Raw genomic sequence first — 12,368 nt, 5'->3', positions numbered from 1 at the left:
GTACACTGACTTTCAACTGTCAGCCAGTACACTGGCCTTCAGTTGTCAGCCAGTACACTGACAATAGGCAGTAGATTGAGAATAGATTCCAAGGCACTTGCCTACGAAAGGGTGCACACTGGTCATAACTTCAACATGGCTCAATTCAAGACCCCCTTTTCAACCTATGTTTCCTTTTAAATATGGACAACCGAAAGATTTGGGCATTCTGATACTGTCAATGGAAGTAAAATTGTAGAGCAACATCGGAAAAGAGTTAGGCAGCATCCATTAGAGTTTTAAGTGCTTTTACTCTATAACCTAGTATCCTACTTCTCCCTTGGAAAACATATGTGTGACTGAGGTAATAGTAAAAGGAATAAAGCATGCACAAGGACATTTACTGCAGTGTTGTTTACAATACTGAAAAATGGGAAACAAACAAAATGCCTATCAACAGGAAGGCCAAAGTAAACTGATGTATCCTACCGGTAATACTGAATATTTGTTGCATATAGTAGTTAAAGTGCAGTTAACCTGTTTGTACTAACATGGGTAGGTCTCTAAGACATATTAAGTTTTTATTTTTAAAGCAAATGCAAATAACACAGTAGGAGCCCATTTGCTTAAAACACACACACACACACACAACCTAAATATTTTCTATAAATACAACAACACTAGGCATGTAAATCAATTGAAAAATGTACAGAATAGGTGCCTCCTGATGTGTGAATTATCCAGGACAAAGCAAAATGAACCTACAAGCAACTCATTGAAATACTGAAAAAGAATTATTGAGAAAAGGATCTGGCACAGTGGTTTTCAACCAGGGGCAATTTCTGCCCTGGGGACATTTGGGAACATCTGGAGACATTTTGGTTATCATAACTGAGACAAGTATTACTGGCATCTAGTGGGTGGAGGCCAGGGATATTGCTAAACATCCTACATTGCACAGGACAACTCCACACAAATAAGAATTATCTGGCCCCAAATGCTAATAGTGCTGAGGTTGAGAAAACATGGTCTAGTGAGAAAGGGATGGTAAATATTTAATTTTGCTGTACTAATGATTATTTTGAAATATTAAAAAAATAAATAGTTTATTTACTTTGCTGTTTTTGAGTTTTGTTAAATATGAAAATATTTAGGAAAGTTTGTTTCTGTTCTTTTTTTTTATATATATAGAGGTATAGTTGATTTACACAGGAAAGTATTTCTTTAGGTTCTTTTGGAATCTCTGTCTCCGAGCACTATTTTTTAAATAAGATTTCAAATTCTTCAATTTTCATACCATTAGGGTTTCAAGAATTTATTTTTTTCAATTGTTGAAGGACTATAGTATAACAATTATTGATTAAAGAATGTTCTGTTTGAAATATTGTGCTCAGAATTTAGAAGATAGTATTTATACATTGGGGCATCCAGTGAAGAGGTTTTGCTGGAAATTCAGGGCGCCATGATTATGGTAGTTACACAAAATAATCAGGCTTGTCTTGTGGCATGGGTATGACTGTGTGAAACCAAGTATGTGTAGGTATTAAGACACTGAAAAAACATTTTTGGTAGTCATTTCCCACCCCCTCTTCATAATTTATCATAAAAAATTTCCAAACATAGGTTTAAAGAATCTTACAGTTAAACACCACCAAGATTATACAATTAATTTGTGCTGTATTTGTTTATCACATATCCATCCACCTCTCCATCTCTCTATCCATCCAAAACTCCACCTTAGATTTTGATACATTACAAAGTAATACATTTCATCAGGTCAATTTACTTCTAAACACTTCACTATGCTTTCATTAACTAGAATGCAGTGTTTATTTAGTCTTTTTTTAAGTGGAGGATGAATTTTCCACACAAAGGCACAAATATTTAAGTGTATTGTTCAATGAAGTTTTTTCAAATTCATACCTCTATTTAACTCAAACCCCTATCAAGGTATAGAACATTACCATCACTCCAGAAAGTTCTCTCATGCTCCTTCTCAGTTAGTCTCTACCTCCTGTAACATTGGTGTGTTGTTGTTTTTTTTTTTCCACCATAAGTTAGGTTTGCCTGCTCTTGCAGGGCATTTTTGACAACACGGGTAAATTCTGGTTCTTGCCCCAAATCAAGTAGGCCAGTCATATCAGTACCTCTAAATGGGGATCCCTCAGGAAAAGGGCAAAAAGTAAGAGTGGCTGCAAAGCAGATACTTTGTGGACAGAAGCCTTAAAGCCAGTGATTCTGAGATGGGGCCTAATGAAACCTCTAGGTGAGTGGTGAGTTGATAGAAGGATCCGGGTGGGGAGGGACCCCCATGTAGGTGGGTGGACCTTGAAGGTATTATGCTAAGTGAAATAAATCAGACAGAAAAAGACAAATACTGTAAGATCTCACTTAACTGTGGAATATTAAAAAAAAACACCTAAAAACAAAACAGAAACAAAACAAAAAGCAACCAAACTCATAGAAAAAGAGATCAGACTTGTGGTTACCAGAGGTGGAGAGTTAGGGGAGAGGGAACTGGAGGAAGGTGTTCAAAAGGTCCAAACCTCCAGTTATAAGGTAAATAAGTATAGGGATGTAATTCACAACAGGATGACTCTAGTTAACTCTTCTGTATGATACACAGGAAAGTTGTAAGAGAATAAATTCTAATAGTTCTTATTATAAGGAGAAAATGTTTTTCTTTTCCTTTTTTTGCATCTATATGAGAAGGTGGATGTTAGCTGAACCTATAGTGGTACCCATTTCACAATATATGTAAATGAAACCATCATGCTGTCTGCCTTAAACTTATACAGTGATGTGTGTCAATTATTTCTCAATAAACTGGAGAAACAAATATAAAAAAAGAATTAAATTGGACGACGCACATGAGAGGACTTTATGAATGATAAATACTCTACATATATAAGTTGGGTGATTCCCATCTACCTGGGCTCCAAGTTGGGAGGACAGGGAAGGGAAAAGACTAAGACTAAGAAGGTCTAACCACTAGTAAACTTGCCTTCTGAACTGATTGATAAACCACGAATAAGATCAATCTCAATATTCTGTTTCTGCTCTTATATTTTTGTTATATTACAGTCAAGTACACAGATTTTTCTAGCTTTGATTTTTGACCCAACATTGTTGTTCAAATGGATGTCTACTTTATTCACTAGAAAGCCTGTGCTTTGGTTATTAGTAAAAACAAAAACAAATGAACCCTCATAAGAGAGAGATTTACTTTTCCTTAAGACATTTGTAAATGCATGCTCAAGACTCTGAGGGGAAATCCAAAAGCATTAGGAGAGTGTAGCTTCATAAAGATCACATGTTGAAGGAATAACATTCATTTGGGTATCTGTGTTTAAATAAAATAGGAAGACATCAAAGTACTTTATTTCACGATTCATACTTTGTGACTAATCACAACGGCCTTTCATTTAGCATCACAATCTGGGTTGTTACAGAATTAGGGAATTCCCCTTGATAATCTGTGGGTTTCCCACATTGGCAAGTTGAAGTCCATGGCCAAAGTGATGGCAGATATCTGACTACCTGAGAACCTTGAACTTAGAGTTGGAGGATTGGAAACCTCAGCTTCTTTACCATGTAGAGACTGGAGGTAGTCTTGCTGCCCTAATTATGTTTCACTCTGTATCTGAGGGATTCTATGGGTCTCTAGTTGTCTAACAAGTAATGCCAGCTGCGTTTATGTCAGTTCTTATGTTTGGGCTTCCTTGGTCCTTTAAGTGGTCTTACTGTCTTCAATCTCATGCCCATTAAAACCACCCTTCAGTCTTCAGCCAAGAGACTTTAAAAAGTGTACATATAAGCATGCCACTCTTCTATTTAAAAACCTCTTTGTTAGACACAATGTTAGCCTATCTAAAAGCCAAGTCCTATTTTCCTTTGGTAACAGCATCTTAATTTTGTTCACGAATGAGGCAGAACTGTGCTCAGGGAAATAGGTCTCTGCTCCAGATTCAGCTGCTTTAAACCAAACATGTTAATTCTGTTAGCCTGTCCCAGTGATTGATTGAGGTATGGGGTAGTGACCCACTTCTGGCAATTGCAATCACAGATGAAGTCTGCTGAGGACTTCTGGGAATCATCCTGATGAAGACAGAAGGAGAGATAGAGGGAGGGGAGAGAGAGAGCGAGAGAGAGTGAAAGAAAGAAGAAGATGATGATGATGGAAGCCTTCCTTCCTACCTCTGATGTGGTTGCCTGAAGATGTAATGTTTAGAGCTTAAGCAGCCATCTTGTAAAATGAGGGAATAAGGGTGAGGACAAAAGTTACCATGATGAGAATAGTAGAGCAGAAAGATGGGAAGAGACTGTCCACAATGATGTCACTGAACTGTTGAACCAACCCTGGAGCCATCTACCTCTGTACTTCTTGTTATGTGAGTTATGGAGAATTGTGTTACATTCCCAATTATTTGCTACTCCCCTCCCTGTAAGCGGTTTGTACATTCCCATCCATTGTGTGAGTTGAGGTGCCCCCTGGGAAGGAGTGTAATTATCTACAACATTGATTTAAGGCTTAGCTTGATTTGAATTGCCCAATGAAGAGTGAGTGGAGGTGACACCATATTTACACAGAAACTTTGTGTCATTGCATGGTTCCACCATTTCCCTTTTCCCTCTGGCATAATAATGACAAATAAGTCATAAGAATGGAGAGAAGTGCTCCTTCAGCTGGAATCCTGGAATAAGGAAGACACCTGGCACAGAAGAAAGGCCACTGTCCACCAACAGCTGACATGCAGTGTGAGCAAGAAATACACTTCTCTGTTGTAAACCACTGAAATTTTGGGAACATTTGTTGCTGCATCAGAGCTGACTAATACATGAAACAGTGATATCCTTATTATTTTAATTATTCTTGGATGATCCTTCTATTACTTGTAATCAAATATAGGCTTTCTATAGTCTTTAGAAAAAAAATTAAAATTATTTGGAATTAAACCCTAGGCCCTTAAAGATCAAATGCCTGCCTGATTTTCCAGTCTCATCTCTGATACATCCCTCCCATGGACCCTATGTTCTGGCCATACTGAATTACTTGTAATTATCCTGGAATATTAAACTCTTTCATATTCTTATGGTTTTACACAAGTTAGACCTTTTGTCCAGAATACCATCTTTCTCTTGTTTGCTTAAGTATTTCCTATTTATACTTCAAAATTAATCCCACCTAATCCAGGAAGCCTTTTTATATCTCCTCAGATAGCTCTTACAGAGCATACACATTTAGAAGTAGTCACTGTTATCAGACTGGTGTATCCTTACAGAACTTTATCATTGCATTTATATGTAAAATAGAAATAATATAGTTTTAGAAACCATAACTGATGTAATATCCTATCTACTATTCTGCAATCAAGTATTTGCATAGTCTCCAATTCATGGACCCCATGATCCATCCTTGAGTTGCTTCCCCTACATCTTTGGGTTGTGGTTTGAGTATGGTTTCATGGAAGAACTATAGGGAATAGAGGTTTCTGTAGTGTTGCTATTTTTATAGGAAATTCAGTTCTGATTCTTGGTCTCAGGTGCCTTTCTCTCCCTGTATCGTCTGAATTTTTGAAGCTGTCGAATGTGCTAACAAATATTCCACAAAGATATTGGATTTGATGTCAGAATCAGCAGGCCCTACTCAATGACTTTGAACAGTCCTGCCTCAGGCTGAGGTATCCCGGTACCTAGGAAGTGGATGATCCTGAAAAACCCCTGGCTAGATCCTGCCACATTCTACTGCAGCTGCTGGCAAGGCTGCGTCCTGAGTTGCTGTCTTTCTTCTCGGACTGACTCTTGTACCCTGAGCCCCAGAACCATCCCCTCATACCTGTTCTGCTTGATTTGGGTTCACACGGCTCCAAAAGCAATCTCACCCTCTTGTCTCTGATAGTTTCTCTTAAGATAAAAACAGATGCTCAGAAACAAAGTTGTTTTTTCTATTTTATATAATTATATTTTAAGACAAATCGCTTTGGGCATTAAGATGTTGCTATCTACATCTGTTTGCATCATTTAATTTTCTGCCAAAAATTTGTACGCTCACATGATTTTAATGGGCAAAGCTAAAGCTACGGTCTCCTCTCATAGAAGGCGGGCCAGTGATCTTCATTTTCCACTGCCCCTTCTCCATCCCTCTGTCCCATGAACCACATCTAAGAGTTCTCTCTTATACTCTGGAAGGAAAACTTTATTTTTAAGTTTTTTATAGAGGACGGGGGCTTAAGGGAAGCCAACTTGCCTAAGAGCTCTGGTTTGATTTTCTTCTTGAGCTGACTTTCTTACTTTGAAGAGTCCCCAGAAATAACTTCAGAAATACGAGTGCCTAAAATTATGTTTAAATCTCTTTTATAAATTCCTGAAATTACTGAGGTGATAAGGGGCTAGAAGTAGTATTCCTACTGGGTGATTCATTGTTCTCATCTGATTCCTGCTAAATTAGTAAAGTTTAATCTTATATGATGACATCTCCAAGAGTCATAAATTGCCAACAAGTCCTAGAAGAGCCCCATGGTTTGTCTGTGTCTGTGGTAAAATGGAATTTATTCATCTAAAGCTCAACCACACTTGCCAAGTATTTCTTTAAACACACAACCTTATGCTGTTACTAGTTTTCTGCCATGCATCTACTGTTGGAGGATGTGTATCTCTTCCCAGGAGTTTTCTCTGAAGAACTGCAACCTCAGTTGATTCTGTATGTCATGGCTCCAGTGGATACAGACTCAAGGTATGCTAGGTTCTTAACCACTGGATTTGACGAACCACCAGAGGAAGCTGGAACTAGGAAGGGGGCTTTGAACTGGGGAACCTGACCCAGCTGAAGAAGCTGATTCCATCAAGGACAGGAAAAGGTCAAACTTGAGCATCCAACTGGGTCACCAAGCAAAGGAACCATTCAAGTCAGTGGTCAGTGGGATTGCCAAGGGAAGTTAGCACTGTGGTTTTATCTCACATCAGATGCTAGAACTCTGAGGACTAAAAATACGGGCCTTTCTGCTAATCACCCCCTTCATGGTAAGGGCTCAGTAGGTCCTGAGAACATGCCTTTGGAGGAGGTACAGGAAACAGCATGCAGCCTCTAGGAGCAAGGTGTTGGAGTGGATCAGGAGTTTGGTGATGATGATAGTGGGAATCCAATCCCTTCACAAACTGGAAAACTTGGTTCAAAGAAGCACTCTGTAGAGGGATTGTCCAAGAGCAGAAATGAAAGAATGTTCATTGAGATATTTGGTACAAGTAATATTTTTCCCAATTACAAAATTAAAATCAAAACATAATTAGTGTATACAACTTGGAAAAAACTCATAAAAAAGCATGAAGAGGAAAACCTCTTTCATGATCCTATTAACCAGATATATTGGGTGGACCAAAAGTTTCTTTCAGATTTTTCTGTAAGATGGCTCTAGCAGCATTTAGTTGTCTTTAACTTCATTCGACACAATTTTGTTAGATTGTACATGACAGCTGTCATATCAGCGTGCATTTAAAAAAAGACTTACCAAAATTGGTGAATTTTTGTGTAGCCATTTTAATATTGAAGATGGAAGGAAAAAAGGAACATTTTTGGCATATTATGCTTTATTATTTCAAGAAAGGTAAAAACGCAACTGAAACACAAGAAAAGATTTGTGCAGTCTATGGAGAAAATGCTGTGACTGATGGAACGTGTCAAAAGTGGTTTGAGAAGTTTTGGGCTGGAGATTTCTCACTGGACAATGCTCCACGATCAGGTAGACCAGTTGAAGTTGATAGAGATCAAATCGAGACATTAATTGAGAAAAGTCAATGTTATACCACATGGGAGATAGCCAAAATACTCAAAATATCCAAATCAAGCATTGAAAATCATTTGTACCAGCTTGGTTATGAGAATCGCTTTGATGTTTGGGTTCCACATAATTTAAGCAAAAAATACCTTCTTGACCATATTTCCACATGTGATTCTCTACTGAAACATAATGAAACTGTTCCATTTTTAAAACAAATTGTGAAGGGTGATGAAAAGTGGATACTGCACAACAATGTGGAATGGAAGAGATCGTGGGGCAAGTGAAATGAACCACCACAAACCACACCAAAACCTGGTCTTCATCCAAAGAAAGTGATGTTATGTATATGGTGGGATTGGAAGGGAGTCCTCTATTATGAGCTCCTTCCAGAAAACCAAACAATTAATTCCAACAAGTACTGCTCCCAGTTAGACCAACTGAAAGTGGCACTTGACGAAAACGTGCAGAATTAGTCAACAGAAAATACATAATCTTCCATCAAGATAACGCAAGACCACATGTTTCTTTGATGACCAGGCAAAAACTGTTACAGCTTGGCTCGGAGGTTCTGCTTCATCCACTGTATTCACCAGACATTGCACCTTCGGATTTCCATTTATTTCGGTCTTTACAAAATTCTCTTAATGGAAAAAATTTCCATTCCTTGGAAGACTGTAAAAGGCACCTGGAACAGTTCTTTGCTTAAAAAGATAAAAAGTTTTGGGACAATGGAATTATGCAGTTGCCTGAAGAATGGTAGAAGGTAGTGGAACAAAAGGGTGAATACGTTTTTCAATAAAGTTCCTAGTGAAAATGAAAAATGTGTCTTTTATTTTTACTTAAAAAACAGAAGGCACTTTTTGGCCAACCCAATAAATACTTCTCACAACTGATACACATCCTTCAGATCTTCTCTTTCTTTGTAATTTAAAGATTGGTGTTGTATATATACTTTGGAGATCTTTTTTTTATTAATATGAAGTCCATATTATTAATTGCTAAGCTATTATATATTTCTTGAAGTGGAAATTTTCTGGATCAAAGGGAAGACTCTTGTCATACAGAATGTTGATCTGAATCTATGCCCATAGAAGCAGTGTTCTTTTTGTCACTGACAGGGCTTTCCTGAGTGTGAGCTCCATCAGGGATTTAGGATAAGATTGGAATGCATGGGACTCAGGGAGCAGATTGCTGTGAAAATTCTCTGGACTAGGGAATGAAGAGTTCTTGAGGCTCTGGTCTTGGCTCGGCCACCTACCTGTATATGACCTTTGTTTCCCCACCTGTAAAATAATGTTGGATTTGATAATCTCCAGGCTCCCTTTAAATTTTTATATTTTCTTAACCTCAATGGCAGTGAAAATACTGAATGAATCACCCAGATTTGGAAGCTGAATATTAACATCGAACACTTGGTGAACTTGGATAGTCTTTCAGAAGAAGAATCTTGCTACACAGATCAAGAAGAAAGACAACCTTTGGATGCTGGAAAAGAAAACTCCCCACCACCACTTTAGATCTGAGACACCCAGAAGCTGTCACATTTTCAAGAGTAAATGACCGGTCCCCTTCTTGTGTGCTCCCCACTCTGCTGTGGACAGAGTACATTCTAATTTCATGGAATTAATTTCTAAGGTCTCTTACTTTTTATTCTTATGTGGCTTCCTTGTATAAGCAGATGGGGAGAGGGCAAACAATGAATGGTAGAGAACAAATGCAAAATCATAAATATGATTTTCAAATTTCATACGAAAATATGAAAGTGGAATTTCATGAATGAATCCAGACAGCAACAGAGGGAATGGGCTGCTGGTCACCAGGCTGAAACGGACCACAAAAAGCCACGGAGACAGGCTTGCGTTCCGGCCCTTCTCGGGGCTGCCACTTCTGCCCCGACTAAAACACTAGGCTTATCTCTCAGTTTTTCATGCTGCAACAAGGCACAGGGTGTAATCTGGTAATTGAATCAATTCTTCCTGGTTAGTTGGGCCAGCAGATGAATGATTAGTTCTTTTCTCTTGGCGCAGCTGAATTGCTATTAAAAAATGCTTCTAAGCATTTAGAGTAAAGCAGTATGTACAAGAAACCAGTGGGAACCTGGTGGGGAGGCAGGCATTCACAGGGCTAATTTGTTTCAGATCACACCCAGGAAATCCAGTTTATCTAAACAAATCCTGGGCCAGGAGTTAGGGCAGAGGGAGAGAAATCAGAGCAGCTACAAAATATTAAGCACTGCAGAGCTGGATAAAGCAGGATTGGGAGATCCAATCACTGTTTAAATTATTATAGAATGTAAACTCATCGCATGACATCTAATCCGGCCATATTTCCCTCAATTATTTCACTCCAGCAGGGTTTACTTTCCCATCAGTACTGGATCACAGAACTGTCAGCTGGTGTTTTTGAAGGGTGATTTGTTGCTCTAATGATGATACTGAAATCTGTTTATGGTTGTTTATTTAAGGGTCATCTTTCTTCTGAGGCAGTTTTCTTCTCCTGGGATTCTATTTGGGCAGCTCTCTTCAATTCCCTAAACAGAAAAACTGTCAGGATTTTATAAAGAGTAAATATCCTGTCCATGTTAATTTTATGACCTATGACTATATCATAGTTACTGAGCCAAGTATGGTAATAATGATGCTTTATGCATTGAAGTCCCTTTAAAGTTTACCCAGCACATTCATATGTATTATTTCATATGTTAATTATATATAGCACAGTAATAATATGTACCAATTTTACTAATGATAAAACAATAGTAATATATACAGGGCAGTTTACAATGTGCCAGACATTGTTCTAAGGAACAATCCCAGGGTACTACTATTATCTTCATTTTATAGGTGAGGAGATAGAGGCACAGAAAGGTGAAGCAACTTTCCCAAAGACACAGAGCTGGTAATTCAGGCTTTTTACTGAAGGCAGGGACATGAGAGCAGCATGGTGTAGAGCAGAGCTTAGAAGAGTTTTTAACTGAAGTCTCCATTAGGGAAGAGGGGAATGAATATGTACTTCCAGGGGAATTTGGCACTAAAATCAGTCGTGACTCCGACAGCTCAATATTTCATTTAAATTGTGTGTTTTTTTCATAGTTTTGCACAAATTTTGCACTATATAATATACTGTACCTGAAGTTGTTTTATTCCAAATCTACACCAAATTTCTGAATTGGTGTGCCAGGATGTGCTTTGTTTATCTTGAGGTCTCTAATTGCTCTGACATACCACTCATTGGGTACCACTGGAGCATGTGAACCCCAGTTTGAGAATTCCAGGTGTCATGGAGAGACCACTGGGCTGTAAGTCAGGAGAGAATTAGGGCCTGGCTGCAGTGTTGCTAGTGGGTACCTCTGGGTCCATGAACAAGCCACATGTACATCAGAGCTTAGAGTTTCTAATATGAGAAATGAAGGGCTGGATCAGAGCAGTTGTTTTTATTCTAGACTCCTGAAACTCCTCAGGGCTCTAGACAGATGGGGAAAGGAGCAGAAGGTGAAGACCCCTATCACCTCTGTTACATACTTACATTTTGAGCCTTCTGGTAAGATTGATGTAGGCTAATTGAATCTCACTCATTCAAATATGTAAACAAAAATGTTTGAGAAAAACTAACAAATGAACAAGATAATTTCTAAGGCCAGTCTAGTCTATGAATCTAAAGAGCATGGCCAAAGTCTCTACCCTCCTTAGGATTCTGTCTTTTTCTTGGCCTGATCTAGGTTCACTAGGGAAATATCTCCGCTATGTAAATGGTGACTTAGTCATTTTGTCTTGTCACGTTTTAGGCAATGTCCCCTGGGCTTTCCTTGTCATGGCCAACCCTAGGCGTTATGTATTTCTTTTGGAAGTGGGACTGGGATTCAGTTGGACCATTAGAGAAGGTTACAGTCATCTTGATTCTTATGCCTCTGTCTTTTAAGAACATCACATAGATCCATCTGGTATTTATTCATTCATTCTATTCACCCACTTATTTATTTGAAATATCTTCATCCAATAATAGTCTGATTGGCCCAAGGACTATAGGGCTGGTAATTAAGTTGTTTGTCCTTCAGCAAGAAATAGCGGAGGGAACTCTTGGACAGGTGGCTGACATCTTGGGGACAAGAGACAGTGTATTTGAGGAAGCTTGGGGCCAGGACTAATTTCCTTGCCTACTATAGGCATAAAGATGTCTTCTAAGGGAAAGTAAGGGACTGTGAGGTTAATTTCTTCACATTGGCTGGGATCAATGAAAATCAGGGAAGGGAGGGCTCATGTTTAAAGCTGGTTTCTGCCAACAACCTTTGTGAGGAGGATTACCATATTTGCTACACTTCTGTTCCTGCTAAGTTGGAGAGTCCATATGATCTCTTTGTTTGGGACAGTCCTGACTTATTTCTGTTATCTCAGAATGATAACTGATTTTATTAATAATTTCCTTCTCTTTATATTTTATCAATAATTTCACCTTCTTAAAAGTGTTCTGGGGCTTCCCTGGTGGCACAGTGGTTGAGAGTCTGCCCGCCGATGCAGGGGACATGGGTTCGTGCCCCAGTCCGGGAAGATCCCACATGCCGCGGAGCGGCTGGGCCCGTGAGCCATGGCCGCTGGGCCTGCATGTCCGGAGCCTGTG

Source organism: Lipotes vexillifer, unplaced genomic scaffold (genome assembly GCF_000442215.2).
Source record: "Lipotes vexillifer unplaced genomic scaffold, Lipotes_vexillifer_v1.1 scaffold33, whole genome shotgun sequence".
In the NCBI taxonomy this organism is placed as follows: domain Eukaryota; kingdom Metazoa; phylum Chordata; class Mammalia; order Artiodactyla; family Lipotidae; genus Lipotes; species Lipotes vexillifer.
The sequence above is the reverse complement of the archived record's forward strand: the minus strand, read 5'-3'. Positions refer to the sequence as shown.